Genomic DNA, 9,903 nt, shown 5'->3' on the forward strand with positions numbered 1-9,903 from the left:
TGCCTTCCCCAGTCATTACCGTTTACCCCCCAGCAAGCTGGGTACTCATTTTACCGACCTCGGAAGGATGGAAGGCTGAGTCAACCTTGAGCCGGCTGCTGGGATTGAACTCCCAGCCTCATGGGCAGAGCTTCAGGCTGCATGTCTGCTGCCTTACCACTCTGCGCCACAAGAGGCTCTGCTTACCTATAAAAGGCTCCTAGAATGATTAATCGATGAGATCATCATTGTAAAAACATTCACTAGAAATACAGGGGGGCATCAGTGAAATAAAATAAAACAAAAAAATAAAATGAAAGCCAATAAAGACCATTCAAACTGTATTATTATTATTATTATTATTATTATTTTAAAGGCATTTTTTCCATCTTTGGAGATTTTTAAACAGAGGCTGAATAGCCATCTGACGGAGAGGCTGATTCTGTGAAGGCTCAGGGGGGTGGCAGGTGACAGTGGATGAGCGATAGGGATGTGAGTGTCCTGCATAGTGCAGGGGGTTGGACTAGATGACCCAGGAGGTCCCTTCCAACTCTATAATTCTATGATTCTATCATTCTAACTAAAATCCTAATGGGAACTTTTCATCTAGTATCTCAAACTAGAAAGCCGGATCTCGTCTTCAATAACTTGATAGCAGTAATGAGATAGAAGCTCTTCGTCTTGATTAGGGCCGGAACAAATAAAATCAAATTTGCCGAGAAATTCTCCTCCAGCAATTTCACGACCGGCTGTGCGGGGGTGGAGGGGTAAATTCTCTTCCCAACCGTAGAACTGCAGTGCTGAGCCTTCCCCACCAGGGGGCAGAGCGGAACTGCAGATTCCTCTCGCTCAGGCGGATCCCCAGGTTTCGGAAGCGCCCAGGTGTGTGTATTGTGTTTTCAACAAGAAGCCAGGCCGGTGGCTGCCGCCTTCCCTTCCGCCCCTGCCTCGGCAAGAACGGGGCCACGCAGGCATGATTTGCATCCCGTCATCGCGGCTGATGCTCAGCCACGCAAGGTTTAGCGCCGCATAACTTCTCGCCTGCCTTGTTAGCGGCTTCCCAATGTGAGACTTCCTGCCACAGGAATAGGAACTAGTTGACGGGGGGGGGGGGGTTGCTTGGCTGCGCAGGCGCGGACAAAGAGCCCAAGAATGGGGCTTTGTGCAGCCCTTGATAGCTGACCCCCTTTCAGTGTGGGGTTGAGGTTAAGAGCGGGGGGGGGGGGGTGGCTCCAGTCTGGAGGGCCGGGTTTGCTTCCCTGCCCCCCCCACATGCGGCCAGATGGGCAACCCCGGGCAGGTTGCTGTTCATTCAGAGCTGTTCTTGCAGAACAGTTCTGTCAGAGCTCTCAGGTCCAACTACCTCACTGGGTATCAGCTGTGGGGAGAGGAAGGGACCCTGGGTATAAAAAACAATTCCTTTTTTCCAACCCACAGCACCTCCTTGGAATTAAGCTAACCTAGAAACAAGGGGGAGTGGAGTATCCAAAGTAATGCTTAAGTTACTGAAGAAGGGCCTGTGCAAAGTTGTCTCCCCAGCATGAGGATGTCGGCCAGGCCTGAAATTGCTTCATCTCTGTTTGACGGACAGTCCTCCTGATCTCTAACATGGTCCCTATTTTGATTTCTGTGACGGTCCATGGTGGTCCTTTTGGGTTGTTGGGTTGATTACCCTGTATGGCAGGGGTAGTCAACCTGTGGTCCTCCAGATGTCCATGAACTACAATTCCCACAAGCCCCTGCCGGCTTAAAATAGAATAATAATAAGAACAACAGGTGACCAAAGGACAGTAGCCTTGGCTTACTCATTTCTGCTTTTAGGGGGACTTGCAGTTTGATTTGATCTAGAATCCAGATATGCCTGTTGTTTTGGTGATCCCCGATATCCATAAAACTCTTTGCCAACATGTTTTGAATGAACGCTTGCTTACAAGGGTATAATTCTGGCCAGAGTTGCTTTGGGAGTGAAGTAACAGTGTGAATGGGGCAGCCTCCATGGCTGCCACGTCACCACTTCTGCGAACTCTGCCGCTCCCAAGCCACACCCTTCCTAGGCTCCACCACCAAATCTCCAGGAATTTCCAAGCCGGAGTTGGCAAGCCTAGCCACAGGAGTCACTAACCCTGGCATATAGCCCTACCTTCAGACTCGGGCCCTGAACTGCCCACTCTGGAGCCCCCTGCACCACTAGAAGTCTCTCCCCAGTCGACCCCCCCCAGACTCACAAAGCCCTGAACCCCGCTGCAATCAAGCAAGGCTCCTTTAAAAACAGGATCCAGGAGGGGCGGGGCTTGCAGCAGCATCTCCCTGCTGAAGTATTTAAGGCCTCCCATTATTCCTCGGCCTGAGTGGGAACAGCATCTCATAGAATCATAGAATAATAGAGTTGGAAGGGACCTCCTGGGTCATCTAGTCCAACCCCCTGCACTATGCAGGACACTCACATCCCAATCGCTCATCCACTGTAACCTGCCACCCCCTTGAGCCTTCACAGAATCAGCCTCTCCATCAGATGGCTATCCAGCCTCTGTTTAGAAATCTCCAAAGGTGGAGAACCCACCACCTCCCGAGGAAGCCTGTTCCACTGAGAAACCGCTCTGACCGTCAGGAACTTCTTCCGGATGTTTAGATGGAATTTCTTTTGAATTAATTTGATCCCATTGGATCTGGCAAGCAACAGGATCTTGGGGTGGGGAATCCCCAACCCTGACTGGGGAAATGCTACCCCTAGCCCAGCCTTTCTCAGCTTTCTTACACTTGAGAAAGCCCTGAAACATTCTTCAGGCTTCGAGAACCCCCAGAAGTGGTGCAATCATGCAGAATATGGTTCGGAAGCAGAGCTGTGGACACGCCCACCTGGAGTCCCTCCCCTTCCCTCCCCTTCCAGGCCCATCATTGGCCATTTGAGGCGAGGGTTGACATGACCATATATGGTCATATCACCAGATAAATGTTTAACACATTTTAAAAATATATCTACAAATTGATTAACTCCCACTCATTCGTGAAACCCTTCCGGGACCATCAGGAAAGCCCAGAGTTTCACGAACCCCTGCCCTAGCCAGTGAATTAATTTCTGGGTTTTTGTTTGCAGGTAATTGTTGGTGCGTAGTGTGATATCACATCCTCCCCTGCCCTGCTGCCAAGATCCCGGTGGCGCCAGGCCGCCTTCCCATCTGCAAGACGTGGATAATAATCCAGTATCGATCTACCTCGCAGGGTTGTCGTCAGGATTACAACAAGGTGCTTTGGAAAGAATAATAGACGTTTTACCACATTAACAAACGTAACGGGAATGTATCCGGTAAGTATGTGGCGAGAAAGTGCGGCTCCCCTTCTCCGCAGGCCTTTCCAAACCGCAGAAAGAGCCCTCATGGAGAAATAGCTGCATGAGTTTTTTTTGCGGGGGAGACTGGAGCGAGGGGGAAAGGGCGTGAATCACCCCTCCTTGTTATTCCTCAAGTGCCACTCTGCCAAAGAAAGGGGTCAATTTTCCTCCCTTAACCAAGAGTGAGAAAGAGTTACAGGAGCAGGGGGGAATGCCGGAAAGCTGGATGTGTGCCATTATTAATAAGCACACTGCTATTATTAATAAACGGTGTTTTGTGATTAATAAACCGTGCAATGCTGAATGTATTAGAGCACCTTTGTTGTTTTTTTCCCCCTTCAGGCATGCCCTGCTTTTGAATTAATGAAAACTGCTCAGCTTCCGAAAGGGTTGGATTTTTCTACGCCAGGGACTTGAGATTCTGGTTTTAATCTCTATTTGCAATGGTTTTTAATGCTCCGGTTCCATTGGTGGTGAGGAACTGGAAGAAAGACACGACTCTCCTTTGAAATGGATGCTGGCGAGCTCTCCAAATGTCTCACAGGTGAGGGCGTGGTCTCATGGTTAAAGGGCAGTGGACTCCGATCCGGAGAACCGGGTTGGATTCCACACTCCTCCTTCACATGCAGCCAACTGGGCGAGCTTGGGCCATTTGTGGCTGTCGCAGAGCGGTTCTCACAGAGCAGTTCTCTTGGGGCTCTCCCTGCCCCACCTAGCTCACAGGGTGTCTGTTTTGGGGAGAGGAAAGGAAAGGTGTTTGTACGCCGTTTCGGGACTCCTTCGGGTAGTGAAAAGCAAGGCATACAAATAAAATAAGCTGGAAGATTTGAACTTGATGTTCATACATAGTAGTTTGATCCTCAATAAGGGATGGCCAAACTGTGATTCTCCAGATGTCCATGGACTACAATTCCCATGAGCCTCTGCCAGCACGTGCTAGTAGGGGCTCATGGGAATTGTAGTCCATGGACTTCTGAAGAGCCACCCTGCTGTAACCACCGCACTGTTCTGGCTGTCCACAACTAATGGTTTGGGCTAGCCTGACCTTGGCAGATATTAGATGCCAAACATAGTCAGCCCTGGTGAGTACTGGAGGGGAGGCTGCCAAGGAAGTCCGGGGTCGTTATGCAATGGCCAACCACCTCTGAACACCTCTTGCCCTGCAAACCTCATGAGGAGTCACCAAGAGTTGGTTGTGACTTGGTGGCCCTTTCCACCACCCATCGCCAGTGCTCTGATCTGGATGGCCCAGGCTAGCTCAAACTCATCAGATCTCAGTAGCTAAGCAGGGTCGACCTTGGTTAGAACTTGGATGGGAGACCTCCAAGGGAGGCCACAATGCTCCACAGAGGTAGGTCAAGGCAAGCCATCTCTGTTCGTCTCTTGCCTTGCAAACTGTACAGCGAGGGTGGCCAAACTCTCCAGGTGTCACTGGACTACAGCTACCATGAGCCCCCGCTGGCTGGCATTTGTTGGAGAGTCACAGTTTGGCCACCCTTGAATGATTGCCTCCTCAAACCAGCAATTGCTCTCCTCCTGCCTGGTCCTTTCAATTTAAGATGCTGAGGATGGGCGGGAGGATTAAATGGAGGGCAGGAGAAGAACAGAAGCTGCTTTGAATCCCCAGTGAGAATAAAGGAATGCGTAAATAAATTAAAGTCAAGGTCCCCTTCTGGCCTCCACCGGGAGATGAGGGGTAGGGGGGGCATTTCCAGGTTGGGAAACTTCTGGAGCTTTGGGAGATGGCACCTGGAGAGGACGGGACCTCAGTGGGATACAATGCTACAGAGTTCACCGTACAGAGCAGTCATTTTCTTCTTGGGAATTCCGGGCGGTCCCCAGGTTCCCCCTGGGATCTGGCATCCTTAGTTAAGGCTTTTAAACTACCAAACAAAAGTGACGTATTCCTTTCTGTTCTAGTCCTGGTGTTGCCCTCTTCGTTATCCAGAACACGGGTTGTACATCTGGCTCATTCCACCCCCCAGCCGAGGCCAAGAGGGGAAAAATCACAGAGGTAGTTTTCTCAAAGTTGTCTATGGCAGCATCTCCTCCCTGATTAACGCCAGGAGGGAGAAGCCATATATTTGGTTGCTCAGCTCACCCTTAGGGGGAACCAGAAATTCCTGTGAGTCCGGGTTATGTGCCCATAAGCGATCCCTCTGTGTCAGGCACAGGAAAACTGGAGAGCAAAGTTTCTCAGGATGAGTGTGGGGAGAGACCAGGGTTCAGAGTCACAGCTGGAACTGGAGGAGGGGGACAGTGGGAAATTCTTCCCCCTCCCCAAACCTCCCCCTTCAGGATTCCGGGGCTTGGGACAGTGGGAAATTCTTCCCCCTCCCCAAACCTCCCCCTTCAGGATTCCGGGGCTTGGGAGAAGAGAAGAGCTGTTTTCTTTTTATACCCCGCATTTCACTCCCTGAAAGTAATTCACAAACACCTTACCCTTCCTCTCCCTACAACAGGCACCCTGTGAGGTAGGTGGGGCTGAGAGAGCTCTGGGAGAACTGCGACGAGCCCAAGGCTGCCGAGCAGGCTGCATGTGGAGGAGGAGTGGACAATCATCCCTGGTTCTCCTTCTTAAGAGTCCGCTGCTACTCTCCAGTGTTGTAACCCAGCTTTATACACCTTTCATGGTATGTTTTGGATCATTCCTACGGAATCCTTATCCATGGTTCCCTTACATATTTCTGAAACGGGGCTGTGGGCGGAGCGTGTCCGGCCCCATGAAGACTGTCTGAGCTCGATTCCGGCCCCTAAAGCTCACGCCCTCTCTGGCCACCCGCAGATGACCCTGGCTGCTGAGGGCGACGCTCCCTTCATGGGGCTACTAGATGTGTGACTTCACCTTTACAGGCATTATAATAATTATTATTAGATTTCTAGCCCGCCGCTCCCCTGAGGCTCGTAGCGGGTAAAAGCATGTAAAACCCCCATAAAACCCGTAGTACATAAAACACCTAAAAACAATCCCCAACCCACCCGACCCAGCCTACCTGATGGCGGCGGAACTATCCGAAAAACCCAGGGGTCACTGCTGATGTAGATCTAAAGGGGGGGGCCAATCTAATAAGGGGGGGCGCCAGCCTCAACAAAAGGCCTGGCGGAAGAGGCGCAGAACTGGCGGGACAGGCGCAGAACTGCTGCGCTTGTGCGTTTGCGCCTGATGGTGCACCGGTGCACTGGAACCTCCCCCCCACCACAACTTGGCACTCACTATGCCAGGAGCGATTGGCTGCTGAAGTGGTCGATCGCTCCCGGCGCAGTGAGCGCATGCTGCAGGGGAGACAGAGGCGGGCCCACTGGCACCCTGACGCCCATGCCTACCCCCCCTCTCCGCAGCCCAGTACCGAGGGTTTCAAGGACTGGTACCGGTCTGGGGCCCGGGGGTTGGGGACCCCTGCTCCAGAGGAACTAGTTGGCCCCTTTGTGAGGAAGGATGCCAGACTAGATGGCCCCACCCTGGTCTGACTAAGCAGGGCTCTCCTGATGTTCTTATGAGGGGAAGGCCTCGGCCTCCCTGCCCTGTGGCTGGCCCTGCAGAGGAACTGGCTGGCCCCTGGGTGAGGCAGGAGGCTGGACTGGAGGGACCCTCCCTGGTCTGACCCAGCAGGGCTCTCCTGTGTCCTTATGAGGGGAAGGCCTCGGCCTCCCTGCCCTGTTGCTGGCCCTGCAGAGGGACTGGCTGGCCCCTGTGTGATGCAGGAGACTGGACTGGAGGGACCCTCCCTGGTCTGACCCAGCAGGGCTCTCCTGTGTCCTTATGAGGGGAAGGCCTCGGCCTCCCTGCCCTGTTGCTGGCCCTGCAGAGGGACTGGCTGGCCCCTGGGTGAGGCAGGAGGCTGGACTGGAGGGACCCTCCCTGGTCTGAGCCAGCAGGGCTGTTCTTATGTTCCTAAGAGGGGAATGCCTTGGCCTGTCTGCCCTGTGGTTGGCCTTTCAGAGGAAGTGGTTGGCCACTGTATGAGACAAGATGCTGGACTAGATGGACCTCTGGTCTGATCCAGCAGGACACTTCTCATGTTCTAAAATGTTCCTGTCAGATGCCTGTGTACGTCTTAGCCTCTTTGAACAACTAGCAGCAGAAATGTATGGGATGAAGAAAAACAGTTATTTTTAAATTCAGAAACATTTCCCAGCTTATAATTAGCATCTTCCTGAAATAAAGAATACTTGTCACTCCTTTTCAAGAGTCTGCCAGGCACACAGTCACAGGGAGATTCTTTTCAAGGTGTTAAATAAAAAGCGGTGTTGTGGACCTGAAGAAATCTATCCCAACCCAAGGGGAGTCCTGGGTGAGCAGACGCTGCAGGTTCAGTGGAAGGACGAAACAGGGTCACTTGGGGGTTGTGGGAGCAGGACCAGAGCTAAATCAGTGTGGTGGCTAAGAGTGGGGAACTGTAATCTGAAAACCACATTTGATTCCCTGCTCCTCCACATGAAGCCTAAAGCTTCATCTTTAATATTTTTCCAAGACTTGATTTTCTGTGGAGCGTTCTGTGGAGCGTTCTGTGGATGCTACAACTTTTTTATTTTTGCGTTCTTAACATAATGAGCTTCTTCTAGGGGCATAAGCAAAGAGTGTGAGGGTCTCAATGGATTCCGTCATGTAAATAACATTTTCAAAAATCCATCTCTGTTTACATGAAATCATTCTTGTGTTATGATCTTTTTTTTTAAATCATGCCAATTGACATTTTCTCAACCCAGTGCAATGCTTCCTTCGAGATAAGAATCGCATCTAGCCTAGAGAATGATCCATGTACTGTTGAATAAAATGTATATGACTTATCTGAAGGGTATAATTCAGACCATGAATCACATAAACCATATTTTTCAATTGTTTTAAGCAAATTATATGGCTTACGTTCTGAAGGTGTAAATTTCCCCTTTGCTTTTTTATCTAAGCCCTTCCTCATATGAATCAAAACATATGAATCCTTTAAACTTATTTCTTAATCCATAAGTGATTGTGTAGGCCTCCATCAAGATCTGCTGATTCTAATTCTACTTTTCTTTGTCTTGGGTTTTTAATCCAGTGCTCAATCCAGACTTTACCTACTGCTTGGTAATATAATTTGATATTTGGGGCTGCTAAACCTCTTCTCCTAATATTTGGAAGCTTATTCTTAGTTTATTTTGCTATTCCATATAAACGTATTTATCCTTGCTTTCAATATTCTTTCTTCTATGTATATGAGTAACATTTGGAGCAAAAAGTTTAGTTGTAGCAGCACTTTCATTTTAACAGTAGAGCTTCTCCCCAATAAATAGGTTTTTAGGGGTTTTTCATCCTAATAAATCTGCTTGAATCAATTTCCAAATATTCCGAAAGTTATTTTTCAAAAGATGACGGTTTTGCTCATTCATGTTTATTCCCAAATATTTAATAGGGTCAGTGACTGTTGAGCACTTTGTGCTCTTTATACTCATGTCTTCTTGTTTCTGGGTTTAAAATTTAATTATCATTTTTGGCTTGGTTTTTGTCTGTTAATTTTAGAACCTGATAGGGGTCCAGGTTCCTCAATATGTTTCGTTACATATCGCAAACATTTTGGGGGACTCAGGACTGTTAGAGCCACATCATCTTTATAACTTTTCATTTTGAACTCTATATCCTCCACTTGTTTCCCCTTAGCTCTGTTGTCTTGTTTAATCTTTATAGCAAAAATCTCTATTGCAAGTATCTTTAACCGCTCGTAGCGATTAAATAAAGCGGTAAGGGCCCCGAGGGCGGGCCCTGTCCGTGATGAGGAAGGGTGCTGATAGGCCCCTTCCCCCGGACTGACAATCGGAGGGCCCAATCGGCAGGTGCAAAGCAATTGGTCTCTTGTCGCCGGACTGACTCTATTTGTAGAACTTACATAGACTGATTATGCATAGGGTGGAAAGGCCACACTGGCAGCAGCAGGGCAGTGAGGCTAATCCCCAATTGCGCATGACACCGCCACCGTCCAGCCCTGACCCAGCCCTGTCCCAGCCCCAGCATTGTGCACGCATGCTATGTTGAGGCAGTCCATGTGAGCCAGGGGATTCCATCCCCTGTGCATTCTCAGGATGTGGCAGGGCATGCCACCCCACTGCAAGGACCCGGCAGTGGCCCAGCACAACTGCTGCCGTGCACAATCAGTCATAGAGGAACAGAAGGAGAATCTCCAGGGAATTCAAAGCAATCTGCTAGTAGCTCAAAGCAGAGTTCACAGACCAAAACCTCTGAAGAAGAAACAAGCATAGAAAAGGATATGTTGGACATGGCAACAACATCAGGGCAAAATACATAAATATCAATAGACTGAATTCTTCTTCAAAATTTGTGAAAATCTTCAACCAACTTGTGAAGGCTACAAGGAACTCATATAAAGAAGAAATACAGACATATTTTTAAATATACAAAATTGGACAAAGCACATTTTGCTGCAGCGTAGAATTAAAAATGTAGAGTAGCCATTCACATAAACAACAATGAGTGTTAGAAGAATTAAGAGACTCAGATGGAAGATACCTACGTAATTTAAAAAAAATACTCCCGGAAGACAAAATATGCACAGTAGCAACAATATATGCACCAAACAAGCTGAAGTTAAAAATTTTAAGAACTT

General features: G+C 49.2%; 1 long non-coding RNA gene across 1 annotated transcript; it reads left to right on the forward strand.

Annotated features, from left to right (window-relative positions):
• Positions 1-923: 923 nt before the first annotated feature.
• Positions 924-3,845, forward strand: LOC143832242 (uncharacterized). The gene is made up of 3 exons (XR_013229163.1): positions 924-1,044; positions 3,074-3,283; positions 3,650-3,845. It is a non-coding gene; the product is annotated as an uncharacterized LOC143832242 (long non-coding RNA).
• Positions 3,846-9,903: the final 6,058 nt, after the last annotated feature.

Source organism: Paroedura picta, chromosome 1 (genome assembly GCF_049243985.1).
Source record: "Paroedura picta isolate Pp20150507F chromosome 1, Ppicta_v3.0, whole genome shotgun sequence".
Classification (NCBI taxonomy): domain Eukaryota; kingdom Metazoa; phylum Chordata; class Lepidosauria; order Squamata; family Gekkonidae; genus Paroedura; species Paroedura picta.